We start from the raw sequence: 13066 nt of genomic DNA, 5'->3' as shown, positions 1-13066 counted from the left end.
ACTGGGGTTGTATATTTCCCATGTCCAGACTGTGGTTGGATATTTCCCATGTCCAGACTCGGGTTGGATATTTCCCACACCCAGACTGGGGTTGGATATTTCCCATGTCCAGACACATGTTGGATATTTCCCATATCCAGACACGTTGGATATTTCCCATGTCCAGACTGCGGTTGGATATTTCCCACACCCAGACTGGGGTTGGATATTTCCCACATCCAGACTGGGTTTGGATATTTCCCACACCCAGACTGGGGTTGGATATTTCCCACACCCAGACTCGGGTTCGATATTTCCCATGTCCAGACTGGGGTTGGATATTTCCCATGTCCAGACACATGTTGGATATTTCCCATATCCAGACACGTTGGATATTTCCCATGTCCAGACTGGGTTTGGATATTTCCCACACCCAGACTGGGGTTCGATATTTCCCACACCCAGACTGGGTTTGGATATTTCCCACACCCAGACTGGGGTTGGATATTTCCCACACCCAGACTGGGGTTGGATATTTCCCATGTCCAGACTGGGGTTGGATATTTCCCACACCCAGACTGGGGTTGGATATTTCCCACACCCAGACTGGGGTTGGATATTTCCCATGTCCAGATTGGGGTTGGATATTTCCCATGTCCAGACTCGGGTTGGATATTTCCCATGTCCAGACTCGGTTTGGATATTTCCCATGTCCCGACTGGGGTTGGATATTTTCCACGTCCAGACTGGGGTTGGATATTTCCCACATCCAGACTGGGGTTGGATATTTCCCATGTCCAGACTGGGGTTGGATATTTCCCACACCCAGACTGGGTTTGGATAGTTCCCATGTCCAGACTGGGGTTGGATATTTCCCACGTCCTGACTGGGGTTGGATATTTCCCTTGTCCAGACTGCGGTTGGATATTTCCCATGTCCAGACTGGGGTTGGATATTTCCCACACCCAGACTGGGGTTGGATATTTCCCATGTCCAGACTGGGGTTGGATATATCCCATACCCAGACTGGGGTTGGATATTTCCCATGTCCAGACTCGGGTTGGATATTTCCCACACCCAGACTCGGGTTGGATATTTCCCATGTCCAGACTGGGGTTGGATATTTTCCATGTCCAGACAAATGTTGGATATTTCCCATGTCCAGACACGTTGGATATTTCCCATGTCCAGACTGGGTTTGGATATTTCCCACACCCAGACTTTGGTTCGATATTTCCCACACCCAGACAGGGTTTGGATATTTCCCACACCCAGACTGGGGTTGGATATTTCCCACACCCAGACTGGGGTTGGATATTTCCCATGTCCAGAATGGGGTTGGATATTTCCCACACCCAGACTGGGGTTGGATATTTCCCACACCTAGACTGGGTTTGTATATTTCCCATGTCCAGACTGGGTTTGGATATTTCCCATGTCCAGACTCGGGTTGGATATTTCCCACACCCAGACTGGGGTTGGATATTTCCCATGTCCAGACTCGGGTTGGATATTTCCCATGTCCAGACTCGGTTTGGATATTTCCCATGTCCAGACTGGGGTTGGATATTTCCTGTGTCCAGACTGGGGTTGGATATTTCCCATGTCCAGACTCGGGTTGGATATTTCCCACACCCAGACTGGGGTTGGATATTTCCCATGTCCAGACTCGGTTTGGATATTTCCCATGTCCAGACTGGGGTTGGATATTTCCCACGTCCAGACTGGGGTTGGATGTTTCCCACATCCAGACTGGGGTTGGATATTTCCCATGTCCAGACTGGGGTTGGATATTTCCCACACCCAGACTGGGGTTGGATATTGCCCTTGTCCAGACTGCGGTTGGATATTTCCCATGTCCAGACTGGGGTTGGATATTTCCCACACCCAGACTGGGGTTGGATATTTCCCATGTCCAGACTGGGGTTGGATATATCCCATACCCAGACTGGGGTTGGATATTTCCCACACCCAGACTCGGGTTGGATATTTCCCACGTCCAGACTCGGGTTGGATATTTCCCATGTCCAGACTCGGGTTGGATATTTCCCATGTCCAGACTGGGGTTGGATATTTCCCAGGTCCAGACTGGGGTTGGATATTTCCCATGTCCAGACTCGGGTTGGATATTTCCCATGTCCAGACTCGGGTTGGATATTTCCCATGTCCAGACTCGGTTTGGATATTTCCCATGTCCAGACTGGGGTTGGATATTTCCCATGTCCAGACTCGGGTTGGATATTTCCCACACCCAGACTGGGGTTGGATATTTCCCATGTCCAGACTGGGGTTGGATATTTCCCACACCCAGACTGGGGTTGGATATTTCCCGTCTCCAGACTGGGGTTGGATATTTCCCATGTCCAGACTGGGGTTGGATATTTCCCATGTCCATACTCGGGTTGGATATTTCCCACACCCAGACTCGGGTTGGATATTTCCCATGTCCAGACTGGGGTTGGATATTTCCCACGTCCAGACTGGGGTTGGATATTTCCCATGTCCAGACTGGGGTTGGATATTTCCCACACCTAGACTGGGGTTGGATATTTCCCATCTCCAGACTGGGGTTGGATATTTCCCTCACCCAGACTTGGCTTGGATATTTCCCATGTCCAGACTCGGGTTGGATATTTCCCACACCCAAACTCGGGTTGAATATTTCCCATGTCCAGACTGGGTTTGGATATTTCCCACACCTTGACTGGTGTTGGATATTTCCCGTCTCCAGACTGGGGTTGGATATTTCCCACACCCAGACTGGGTTTGGATATTTCCCACATCCAGACTGGGTTTGGATATTTCCCACACCCAGACTGGGGTTGGATATTTCCCACACCCAGACTGGTGTTGGATATTTCCCACACCCTGACTCGGGTTGGATATTTCCCATGTCCAGACTGGGGTTGGATATTTCCCACACCCAGACTCGGGTTGGATATTTCCCACACCCAGACTCGGGATGGATATTTCCCACACCCAAACTGGGGTTGGATATTTCCCATGTCCAGACTGGGGTTGGATATTTCCCACACCCAGATTGGGGTTGGATATTTCCCACACCCAGATTGGGGTTGGATATTTCCCACACCCAGACTGGGGTTGGATATTTCCCATGTCCAGACTGGGGTTGGATATTTCCCATGTCCAGACTGGGGTTGGATATTTCCCATGTCCAGACTCGGGTTGGATATTTCCCACGTCCAGACTGGGGTTGGATATTTCCCATGTCCAGACTGGGGTTGGATATTTCCCACACCTAGACTGGGGTTGGATATTTCCCATCTCCAGACTGGGGTTGGATATTTCCCTCACCCAGACTTGGGTTGGATATTTCCCATGTCCAGACTCGGGTTGGATATTTCCCACACCCAAACTCGGGTTGAATATTTCCCATGTCCAGACTGGGGTTGGATATTTCCCACACCTTGACTGGTGTTGGATATTTCCCGTCTCCAGACTGGGGTTGGATATTTCCCACACCCAGACTGGTGTTGGATATTTCCCACATCCAGACTGGGTTTGGATATTTCCCACACCCAGACTGGGGTTGGATATTTCCCACATCCAGACTGGGGTTGGATATTTCCCACACCCAGACTCGGGTTGGATATTTCCCATGTCCAGACTGGGGTTGGATATTTCCCACACCCAGACTCGGGTTGGATATTTCCCACACCCAGACTCGGGTTGGATATTTCCCACTCCCAGACTGGGGTTGGATATTTCCCATGTCCAGACTGGGGTTGGATATTTCCCACTCCAGACTGGGGTTGGATATTTCCCACTCCAGACTGGGGTTGGATATTTCCCATGTCCAGACTGGGGTTGGATATTTCCCATGTCCAGACTGGGGTTGGATATTTCCCATGTCCAGACTGGGGTTGGATATTTCCCATACCCAGACTGGGGTTGGATATTTCCCATGTCCAGACTCGGGTTGGATATTTCCCACACCCAGACTCGGGTTGGATATTTCCCATGTCCAGACTGGGGTTGGATATTTCCCATGTCCAGACACATGTTGGATATTTCCCATATCCAGACACGTTGGATATTTCCCATGTCCAGACTGGGTTTGGATATTTCCCACACCCAGACTTGGGTTCGATATTTCCCACACCCAGACTGGGTTTGGATATTTCCCACACCCAGACTGGGGTTGGATATTTCCCACACCCAGACTGGGGTTGGATATTTCCCATGTCCAGACTGGGGTTGGATATTTCCCACACCCAGACTGGGGTTGGATATTTCCCACACCCAGACTGGGGTTGGATATTTCCCATGTCCAGACTGGGGTTGGATATTTCCCATGTCCAGACTCGGGTTGGATATTTCCCACACCCAGACTGGGGTTGGATATTTCCCATGTCCAGACTCGGGTTGGATATTTCCCATGTCCAGACTCGGTTTGGATATTTCCCATTTCCAGACTGGGGTTGGATATTTCCCATGTCCAGACTGGGGTTGGATATTTCCCATGTCCAGACTCGGGTTGGATATTTCCCATGTCCAGACTGGGGTTGGATATTTCCCATGTCCAGACTCGGTTTGGATATTTCCCATGTCCAGACTGGGGTTGGATATTTCCCACGTCCAGACTGGGGTTGGATATTTCCCACATCCAGACTGGGGTTGGATATTTCCCATGTCCAGACTGGGGTTGGATATTTCCCACACCCAGACTGGGGTTGGATATTTCCCATCTCCAGACTGGGGTTGGATATTTCCCACGTCCAGACTGGGGTTGGATATTTCCCTTGTCCAGACTGCGGTTGGATATTTCCCATGTCCAGACTGGGGTTGGATATTTCCCACACCCAGACTGGGGTTGGATATTTCCCATGTCCAGACTGGGGTTGGATATATCCCATACCCAGACTGGGGTTGGATATTTCCCATGTCCAGACTCGGGTTGGATATTTCCCACATCCAGACTCGGGTTGGATATTTCCCATGTCCAGACTGGGGTTGGATATTTCCCATGTCCAGACAAATGTTGGATATTTCCCATATCCAGACACGTTGGATATTTCCCATGTCCAGACTGGGGTTGGATATTTCCCACACCCAGACTGGGGTTGGATATTTCCCACACCCAGACTGGGGTTGGATATTTCCCACACCCAGACTGGGGTTGGATATTTCCCACATCCAGACTGGGGTTGGATATTTCCCACACCCAGACTCGGGTTGGATATTTCCCACGTCCAGACTCGGGTTGGATATTTCCCATGTCCAGACTCGGGTTGGATATTTCCCATGTCCAGACTGGGGTTGGATATTTCCCAGGTCCAGACTGGGGTTGGATATTTCCCATGTCCAGACTCGGGTTGGATATTTCCCATGTCCAGACTCGGGTTGGATATTTCCCATGTCCAGACTCGGTTTGGATATTTCCCATGTCCAGACTGGGTTGGATATTTCCCATGTCCAGACTCGGGTTGGATATTTCCCACACCCAGACTGGGGTTGGATATTTCCCGTGTCCAGACTGGGGTTGGATATTTCCCACACCCAGACTGGGGTTGGATATTTCCCATGTCCAGACTGGGGTTGGATATTTCCCACACCCAGACTGGGGTTGGATATTTCCCATGTCCAGACTCGGGTTGGATATTTCCCATGTCCAGACTCGGGTTGGATATTTCCCATGTCCAGACTGGGTTGGATATTTCCCATGTCCAGACTGGGGTTGGATATTTCCCATGTCCAGACTGGGGTTGGATATTTCCCACACCAGACTGGGGTTGGATATTTCCCACTCCAGACTGGGGTTGGATATTTCCCACACCCAGACTGGGGTTGGATATTTCCCATGTCCAGACTGGGGTTGGATATTTCCCACACCCAGACTCGGGTTGGATATTTCCCATGTCCAGACTGGGGTTGGATATTTCCCATGTCCAGACTCGGGTTGGATATTTCCCATGTCCAGACTGGGGTTGGATATTTCCCATGTCCAGACTGGGGTTGGATATATCCCATACCCAGACTGGGGTTGGATATTTCCCATGTCCAGACTCGGGTTGGATATTTCCCACACCCAGACCCGGGTTGGATATTTCCCATGTCCAGACTGGGGTTGGATATTTCCCATGTCCAGACACATGTTGGATATTTCCCATATCCAGACACGTTGGATATTTCCCATGTCCAGACTGGGGTTGGATATTTCCCACACCCAGACTGGGGTTGGATATTTCCCACACCCAGACTGGGGTTGGATATTTCCCACACCCAGACTGGGGTTGGATATTTCCCACATCCAGACTGGGGTTGGATATTTCCCACACCCAGACTCGGGTTGGATATTTCCCACGTCCAGACTCGGGTTGGATATTTCCCATGTCCAGACTCGGGTTGGATATTTCCCATGTCCAGACTGGGGTTGGATATTTCCCAGGTCCAGACTGGGGTTGGATATTTCCCATGTCCAGACTCGGGTTGAATATTTCCCATGTCCAGACTCGGGTTGCATATTTCCCATGTCCAGACTCGGGTTGGATATTTCCCATGTCCAGACTGGGGTTGGATATTTCCCATGTCCAGACTCGGGTTGGATATTTCCCACACCCAGACTGGGGTTGGATATTTCCCATGTCCAGACTGGGGTTGGATATTTCCCACACCCAGACTGGGGTTGGATATTTCCCATGTCCAGACTCGGGTTGGATATTTCCCAACACCAGACTGGGGTTGGATATTTCCCATGTCCAGACTCGGGTTGGATATTTCCCATGTCCAGACTCGGGTTGGATATTTCCCATGTCCAGACTGGGGTTGGATATTTCCCATGTCCAGACTGGGGTTGGATATTTCCCATGTCCAGACTGGGGTTGGATATTTCCCACACCTAGACTGGGGTTGGATATTTCCCGTCTCCAGACTGGGGTTGGATATTTCCCACACCCAGACTTGGGTTGGATATTTCCCATGTCCAGACTCGGGTTGGATATTTCCCACACCCAGACTCGGGTTGGATATTTCCCATGTCCAGACTGGGGTTGGATATTTCCCATGTCCAGACTCGGGTTGGATATTTCCCATGTCCAGACTCGGGTTGGATATTTCCCATGTCCAGACTGGGGTTGGATATTTCCCACACCCAGACTGGTGTTGGATATTTCCCATGTCCAGACTCGGGTTGGATATTTCCCACACCCAGACTGGGGTTGGATATTTCCCATGTCCAGACTGTGGTTGGATATTTCCCATGTCCAGACTCGGGTTGGATATTTCCCACATCCAGACTGGGGTTGGATATTTCCCATGTCCAGACTCGGGTTGGATATTTCCCATATCCAGACACGTTGGATATTTCCCATGTCCAGACTGGGGTTGGATATTTCCCACACCCAGACTGGGGTTGGATATTTCCCACATCCAGACTGGGTTTGGATATTTCCCACACCCAGACTGGGGTTGGATATTTCCCATGTCCAGACTCGGGTTGGATATTTCCCACACCCAAACTCGGGTTGAATATTTCCCATGTCCAGACTGGGGTTGGATATTTCCCACACCTTGACTGGTGTTGGATATTTCCCGTCTCCAGACTGGGGTTGGATATTTCCCACACCCAGACTGGTGTTGGATATTTCCCACATCCAGACTGGGTTTGGATATTTCCCACACCCAGTTGGGGTTGGATATTTCCCACACCCAGACTGGTGTTGGATATTTCCCACACCCTGACTCGGGTTGGATATTTCCCATGTCCAGACTGGGGTTGGATATTTCCCACACCCAGACTCGGGTTGGATATTTCCCACACCCAGACTCGGGATGGATATTTCCCACACCCAAACTGGGGTTGGATATTTCCCATGTCCAGACTGGGGTTGGATATTTCCCACACCCAGATTGGGGTTGGATATTTCCCACACCCAGACTGGGGTTGGATATTTCCCATGTCCAGACTGGGGTTGGATATTTCCCATGTCCAGACTGGGGTTGGATATTTCCCATGTCCAGACTGGGGTTGGATATATCCCATACCCAGACTGGGGTTGGATATTTCCCATGTCCAGACTCGGGTTGGATATTTCCCACACCCAGACTCGGGTTGGATATTTCCCATGTCCAGACTGGGGTTGGATATTTCCCATGTCCAGACTGGGTTGGATATTTCCCATATCCAGACTCGGTTGGATATTTCCCATGTCCAGACTGGGTTGGATATTTCCCACACCCAGACTGGGGTTGGATATTTCCCACGTCCAGACTGGGGTTGGATATTTCCCACACCCAGACTGGGGTTGGATATTTCCCACACCCAGACTGGGGTTGGATATTTCCCATGTCCAGACTGGGGTTGGATATTTCCCACACCCAGACTGGGGTTGGATATTTCCCACACCCAGACTGGGGTTGGATATTTCCCACGTCCAGACTGGGGTTGGATATTTCCCATGTCCAGACTCGGGTTGGATATTTCCCACACCCAGACTGGGGTTGGATATTTCCCATGTCCAGACTCGGGTTGGATATTTCCCATGTCCAGACTCGGGTTGGATATTTCCCATGTCCAGACTGGGGTTGGATATTTCCCATGTCCAGACTGGGGTTGGATATTTCCCATGTCCAGACTCGGGTTGGATATTTCCCATGTCCAGACTGGGGTTGGATATTTCCCATGTCCAGACTCGGGTTGGATATTTCCCATGTCCAGACTGGGGTTGGATATTTCCCACGTCCAGACTGGGGTTGGATATTTCCCACATCCAGACTGGGGTTGGATATTTCCCATGTCCAGACTGGGGTTGGATATTTCCCACACCCAGACTGGGGTTGGATATTTCCCATGTCCAGACTGGGGTTGGATATTTCCCACGTCCAGACTGGGGTTGGATATTTCCCTTGTCCAGACTGCGGTTGGATATTTCCCATGTCCAGACTGGGGTTGGATATTTCCCACACCCAGACTGGGGTTGGATATTTCCCATGTCCAGACTGGGGTTGGATATATCCCATACCCAGACTGGGGTTGGATATTTCCCATGTCCAGACTCGGGTTGGATATTTCCCACATCCAGACCCGGGTTGGATATTTCCCATGTCCAGACTGGGGTTGGATATTTCCCATGTCCAGACACATGTTGGATATTTCCCATATCCAGACACGTTGGATATTTCCCATGTCCAGACTGGGTTTGGATATTTCCCACACCCAGAGTGGGGTTGGATATTTCCCACACCCAGATTGGGGTTGGATATTTCCGACACCCAGACTGGGGTTGGATATTTCCCACATCCAGACTGGGGTTGGATATTTCCCACACCCAGACTCGGGTTGGATATTTCCCACGTCCAGACTCGGGTTGGATATTTCCCATGTCCAGACTCGGGTTGGATATTTCCCATGTCCAGACTGGGGTTGGATATTTCCCAGGTCCAGACTGGGGTTGGATATTTCCCATGTCCAGACTCGGGTTGGATATTTCCCATGTCCAGACTCGGGTTGCATATTTCCCATGTCCAGACTCGGTTTGGATATTTCCCATGTCCAGACTGGAGTTGGATATTTCCCATGTCCAGACTCGGGTTGGATATTTCCCACACCCAGACTGGGGTTGGATATTTCCCGTGTCCAGACTGGGGTTGGATATTTCCCACACCCAGACTGGGGTTGGATATTTCCCATGTCCAGACTCGGGTTGGATATTTCCCACACCCAGACTGGGGTTGGATATTTCCCATGTCCAGACTCGGGTTGGATATTTCCCATGTCCAGACTCGGGTTGGATATTTCCCATGTCCAGACTGGGGTTGGATATTTCCCATGTCCAGACTGGGGTTGGATATTTCCCATGTCCAGACTGGGGTTGGATATTTCCCACACCTAGACTGGGGTTGGATATTTCCCGTCTCCAGACTGGGGTTGGATATTTCCCACACCCAGACTTGGGTTGGATATTTCCCATGTCCAGACTCGGGTTGGATATTTCCCACACCCAGACTCGGGTTGGATATTTCCCATGTCCAGACTGGGGTTGGATATTTCCCATGTCCAGACTGGGGTTGGATATTTCCCATGTCCAGACTGGGGTTGGATATTTCCCATGTCCAGACTGGGGTTGGATATTTCCCACTACCAGACTGGGGTTGGATATTTCCCATGTCCAGACTCGGGTTGGATATTTCCCACTCCAGACCGGGTTGGATATTTCCCATGTCCAGACTGGGGTTGGATATTTCCCATGTCCAGACACTGGTTGGATATTTCCCATATCCAGACACGGTTGGATATTTCCCATGTCCAGACTGGGGTTGGATATTTCCCACACCCAGACTGGGGTTGGATATTTCCCACACCCAGACTGGGGTTGGATATTTCCCACACCCAGACTGGGGTTGGATATTTCCCACATCCAGACTGGGGTTGGATATTTCCCACACCCAGACTCGGGTTGGATATTTCCCACGTCCAGACTCGGGTTGGATATTTCCCATGTCCAGACTCGGGTTGGATATTTCCCATGTCCAGACTGGGGTTGGATATTTCCCAGGTCCAGACTGGGCTTGGATATTTCACATGTCCAGACTCGGGTTGGATATTTCCCATGTCCAGACTCGGGTTGGATATTTCCCATGTCCAGACTCGGTTTGGATATTTCCCATGTCCAGACTGGGGTTGGATATTTCCCATGTCCAGACTCGGGTTGGATATTTCCCACACCCAGACTGGGGTTGGATATTTCCCGTGTCCAGACTGGGGTTGGATATTTCCCACACCCAGACTGGGGTTGGATATTTCCCATGTCCAGACTCGGGTTGGATATTTCCCATGTCCAGACTGGGGTTGGATATTTCCCATGTCCAGACTCGGGTTGGATATTTCCCATGTCCAGACTGGGGTTGGATATTTCCCATGTCCAGACTGGGGTTGGATATTTCCCATGTCCAGACTGGGGTTGGATATTTCCCATGTCCAGACTGGGGTTGGATATTTCCCAAGTCCAGACTGGGGTTGGATATTTCCCACTCCAGACTGGGTTGGATATTTCCCACTCCCAGACTGGGCTGGATATTTCCCATGTCCAGACTGGGGTTGGATATTTCCCACACCCAGACTCGGGTTGGATATTTCCCATGTCCAGACTGGGGTTGGATATTTCCCATGTCCAGACTCGGGTTGGATATTTCCCATGTCCAGACTCGGGTTGGATATTTCCCATGTCCAGACTGGGGTTGGATATTTCCCACACCCAGACTGGGGTTGGATATTTCCCATGTCCAGACTCGGGTTGGATATTTCCCACACCCAGACTGGGGTTGGATATTTCCCATGTCCAGACTCGGGTTGGATATTTCCCATGTCCAGACTCGGGTTGGATATTTCCCATGTCCAGACTGGGGTTGGATATTTCCCATGTCCAGACCTGGTTGGATATTTCCCATATCCAGACACGGGTTGGATATTTCCCATGCCCAGACTGGGGTTGGATATTTCCCACACCCAGACTGGGGTTGGATATTTCCCACACCCAGACTGGGGTTGGATATTTCCCAGGTCCAGACTGGGGTTGGATATTTCCCATGTCCAGACTCGGGTTGGATATTTCCCATGTCCAGACTTGGGTTGGTTATTTCCCATGTCCAGACTGGGGTTGGATATTTCCCACGTCCAGACTGGGTTGGATATTTCCCATGTCCAGACTGGGCTTTGGATATTTCCCATGTCCAGACTGGGGTTGGATATTTCCCATGTCCAGACTGGGGTTGGATATTTCCCATGCCACACTGGGGTTGGATTTATCCCATGTCCAGACTGGGGTTGGATATTTCCCACACCCAGACTGGGGTTGGATATTTCCCATGTCCAGACTGGGGTTGGATATTTCCCACACCCAGACTGGGGTTGGATATTTCCCATGTCCAGACTCGGTTGGATATTTCCCATGTCCAGACTGGGGTTGGATATTTCCCATGTCCAGACTGGGGTTGGATATTTCCCATGTCCAGACTGGGGTTGGATATTTCCCACACCCAGACTGGGGTTGGATATTTCCCATGTCCAGACTGGGGTTGGATATTTCCCATGTCCAGACTGGGGTTGGATATTTCCCATGTCCAGACTGGGGTTGGATATTTCCCATTCCCAGACTGGGGTTGGATATTTCCCATGTCCAGACTCGGGTTGGATATTTCCCACTCCCAGACTCGGGTTGGATATTTCCCATGTCCAGACTGGGGTTGGATATTTCCCATGTCCAGACTGGGTTGGATATTTCCCATATCCAGACTCGGGTTGGATATTTCCCATGTCCAGACTGGGTTGGATATTTCCCACACCCAGACTGGGGTTGGATATTTCCCATGTCCAGACTGGGGTTGGATATTTCCCACACCAGACTGGGGTTGGATATTTCCCACTCCAGACTGGGGTTGGATATTTCCCATGTCCAGACTGGGGTTGGATATTTCCCACGTCCAGACTGGGTTGGATATTTCCCATCTCCAGACTGGGGTTGGATATTTCCCACGTCCAGACTGGGTTGGATATTTCCCATGTCCAGACTCGGGTTGGATATTTCCCACACCCAGACTGGGTTGGATATTTCCCATGTCCAGACTCGGGTTGGATATTTCCCATGTCCAGACTCGGGTTGGATATTTCCCATGTCCAGACTGGGGTTGGATATTTCCCATGTCCAGACTGGGGTTGGATATTTCCCATGTCCAGACTCGGGTTGGATATTTCCCATGTCCAGACTGGGGTTGGATATTTCCCATGTCCAGACTCGGTTTGGATATTTCCCATGTCCAGACTGGGTTGGATATTTCCCATGTCCAGACTGGGGTTGGATATTTCCCACGTCCAGACTGGGGTTGGATATTTCCCATGTCCAGACTGGGGTTGGATATTTCCCATGTCCAGACTGGGGTTGGATATTTCCCATGTCCAGACTGGGGTTGGATATTTCCCACGTCCAGACTGGGGTTGGATATTTCCCATGTCCAGACTGCGGTTGGATATTTCCCATGTCCAGACTGGGGTTGGATATTTCCCACACCCAGACTGGGGTTGGATATTTCCCATGTCCAGACTGGGGTTGGATATATCCCATACCCAGACTGG

The sequence above is a fragment of the Carcharodon carcharias genome, chromosome 15, assembly GCF_017639515.1.
Source record: "Carcharodon carcharias isolate sCarCar2 chromosome 15, sCarCar2.pri, whole genome shotgun sequence".
In the NCBI taxonomy this organism is placed as follows: domain Eukaryota; kingdom Metazoa; phylum Chordata; class Chondrichthyes; order Lamniformes; family Lamnidae; genus Carcharodon; species Carcharodon carcharias.
This window is presented reverse-complemented; position numbering follows the sequence as displayed.